Below are 3,462 nucleotides of genomic sequence, written 5' to 3'. Positions count from 1 at the left end.
CAACTTGCATATTGGACTTTCTATCTTCAAGAAATCTTTGATAAAGCATCTGCCGAACCCTACTTGCCAAAGAAAGATTTTGATACCTTTCACTGACATTGGATACAAGAGCTTTTCAATGACCTCCACCTTAGCTCTATATACATCGTCCTTTATGTGAACCCTTATGACCAAGCAATACCTTTCTTAACCAAAAAATGGCACTTCTTCCAGTTTTATACAAGGTTGGTTTGTTCACAGCGAGCCAAGCACCTATCTAAGTTCTGCAAGGACATATCAAATGAATTACCAAAAATGTAAAACTCATTCATAAATACTTCAATAAAGTCTTTAACCATATCATAGAAGATAGCCATTATACATATCTGGAAAGTCACTGGTGCATTTCAAAGACCAAAAGGCATGTATTTGAATGCATAAGTACCATAAGGACAGGTGAAGGTGGTCTTCTCCTGGTCTTTTGGTGCTATGGTGATCTAGTTATACCCTGAATACCATCTAGAAAGCAGTAATATTCTTGTCCCGCCAACTTGTCCAACATATAATCAATAAAAGTAATGGGATAGTGATTCTTTCGCGTGCCATCATTCAACTTTCTATAATCAATGCACGCGTTGGAATCAACTCATTATCTTTATTAGTCACAACAGTCATCCCTTTTTCTTTAGAACACAATGCATAGGGCTAGCCCATTTACAATTGAATATGGGATAAACTATCCCAGCATCAATCCACTTAATGACTTTTTTTTGACCACTTTTTTCATCACATAATTCATTCTTCGAAGGTGTTGCACACTTGCTTTGTATCCATCTTCCATATATATCTTATGAATATAGAAAATAGGATTCATTCCTGTGATATTCGATATTTTCCATCCAATTACTTTTTTCATTCTTTCTAAAACTATTAATGCCTCTTTTTCTCGTACATCAGACAAACCCGTAAACAAAATCACAAGACAAATATCATTCTCACCAAGAAAAGCATACTTCAAATGAGAGGGGACAAATTTAAGCTCTATCTTTGGTTCTTCATCTATAGATGCCTTGGGAGAGGGACCAATTGGCCTATTCAACAGCCTAAATTTGGTCTTCCAGGTTATTATGCTTGCCAAATCCATAATTTTTACCTTTTCAAGCACTTCAACATCACCAAAAAGATTGTATCACATCAATGCTTGCTCAAGTGGGTCCTTTTACGTAATATGGTGAAATTTTGACTCAAGATCCAAGACTGTAATAGCTAACAGTTCTTCATATATTGTAGGCAACTTCATTGCCTTCTATATGTTGAACAACTTAAGCTTGTCATGAGCACATATGGTCAATTTCCTGCAGCAACATCAATTAATGAATGCCCGGTTGCTAAAAATACATGCCCTAAAATAAATGTACTTCCGAATCAGCATCAAAATCAAGACTAATAAAATCCATTGGGAAGATGTGTGACCCTACTTGAAATAATACATTTTTAACAATACCATCTGGTTTAGCAAGCAACCGGTCAGCTAACTACAAAATGACTTTAGTGGGTTTTGGGCTGCCTATCCTAGTCTTTCAGAATAATGATGTAGGCATAAGGTTAATGCTTGCCCCAAGATCACATAGACCCTGAGCGCTTATTGATTTCCCAATTGTAATCTGAATGGTAAAGCTCCCTGGATCTTTCATCTTTGTGGGCAACCTGTTCTGGATTGGTGATGTGTACTCCCCAGTAAGTACCACAGTAGCATATTCAGTCAGGCGGTTCTTGGTAGCAACGATATCCTTTATTTACTTAGCATACTTTGAAAAATATCAACTAGAGATAAGTTAATGTGAACCTATTTTAATACATCAATAAACTTCTTATAACAAGACTTCTCTTGGTGTTCCTGAAGCCTGAATAAAAGGTGAAGGTGGCTCCACACTTTATACCTTGGTCCTTTTGCCGTCAGTTTTGTCTTCTACAAATTTCTCATACTCCTTAACTGTTTCACCATCAGTACCCTTGTGATTCACCTTCTTAGGTTCCAACTCCTTTAGCTGTAGTTCACTCTGGGTAGTGACCACATTCACCAATTTTGGATTTGGCTCAGTATCACTAGGTAGGCCTCTCTAAGGTCTCGTGTTCTATTCTCTTGCAATTTGACCCATTTGAACCTCAAATTTCTTTGTAATCGTCTACTAACTTTTCACATCTGCTACTAACTATGCCTACGTAGCCATAATCTGCTTTAACATCTTCTAAATATTACTTGTCTGAGTAATGACTTGAGTACCCTGAGCATGCTACTACTGATTTATTGTATTGGCTCCCTGTATTGATTGGTATTTTGTGCTTGATTTCCACCCCATGAGAAATTAGGATAATTCTGCCACTTAAGATGGTAAGTATTACCAAAGTTCTATTATCCTTGACGATTAACATTTCCCACATAATTAACAAACTCTGGATTTGCAGCACAAGCATAGGTTTTATGTACACTACTTCCACAAACCTTACACCAAGTATAAGCTTGATGAATAATATTAGTTATTACCGATGCAGACTGTGTGACTCCCAGATTTATATTATCGAGCTGTGTAGTTAGCTGATTCTGTAGTGAAGCAACCTGAGCTGATATAGCTGTGAACTGGTCAATCTCTAACACACCTGCTACCTTATTTGGAGCACCTCTTACATCAACGTGCCACTCAAAATTCCCCTTGTGAAATTTGATTCAACAGTGTGTATAATTGATTGTACATCTTCTCAAGAGCCTGCTCACCTGCTGCTGTATCAAGGATAATCTTGATGTTCAGCTCAAGACCCTCAATGAAGGTATGTACCAACACATCATTAGTTTGATGATGATGAGGGTAATTCCTGAGCATATCATTGAATCTTTCCCAGGCTTGGTAAAGATTCTCTCCATCTTTTTGCTTGAAACTCAGAATCTCACTTCTCAAATATACTGTCTTCCCAAATGAAAATAATCCAGTAAGGAATTTTTGATTCAGATCATCCCAGGAAGTAATGGAGTTTGGTGGTTCAACATATTACCACCTCTTTGCTTTCCCCATAAAAAAGAAGGGGAAGAGAGTCAGTCTAACATAATCAGTAGGTACCCCAACAGGAAAGTAGGTATTACAGATCTCAAGAAAAATCTATATGTGCTGTTCTGGTTCCGAACAAGGCTCTACCAATTCTTTTGCTCTTGCTAGTCCGATACTTTACTTTTCCTACAAAAGTTGGCCGCTAAGATCAAGTCGTTAACACTTAAATTTATTATTAAAGCCAAAAATTTAGAAAATTGCTAATTATTTGAGTCCTCGACAATGACGCCAAAAATTTGTTGCATTCCATCGTACACGCAAGTGGACGTGATTGTACAAGTAATATAGTGTCTCAAAGAATTGCATATCGTACCCACGAGGACTACTAGATTAGTAATTTACTCAACTTCAGTTTTGACCTTAATGCATTTAAGTGTTTTAG

General features: G+C 37.1%; 1 non-coding gene across 1 annotated transcript; it reads left to right on the top strand.

The window, feature by feature from the left end:
* Nucleotides 1-2,829: 2,829 nt before the first annotated feature.
* On the top strand, nt 2,830-2,936 carry LOC124899785. Its single transcript, XR_007057349.1, has one exon. It is a non-coding gene; the product is annotated as a small nucleolar RNA R71 (small nucleolar RNA).
* Nucleotides 2,937-3,462: the final 526 nt, after the last annotated feature.

This window comes from Capsicum annuum, chromosome 6 (genome assembly GCF_002878395.1).
Source record: "Capsicum annuum cultivar UCD-10X-F1 chromosome 6, UCD10Xv1.1, whole genome shotgun sequence".
Classification (NCBI taxonomy): domain Eukaryota; kingdom Viridiplantae; phylum Streptophyta; class Magnoliopsida; order Solanales; family Solanaceae; genus Capsicum; species Capsicum annuum.
Note: the sequence above shows the minus strand (reverse complement) of the source record. Positions and strands in the feature narration are given on the sequence as shown.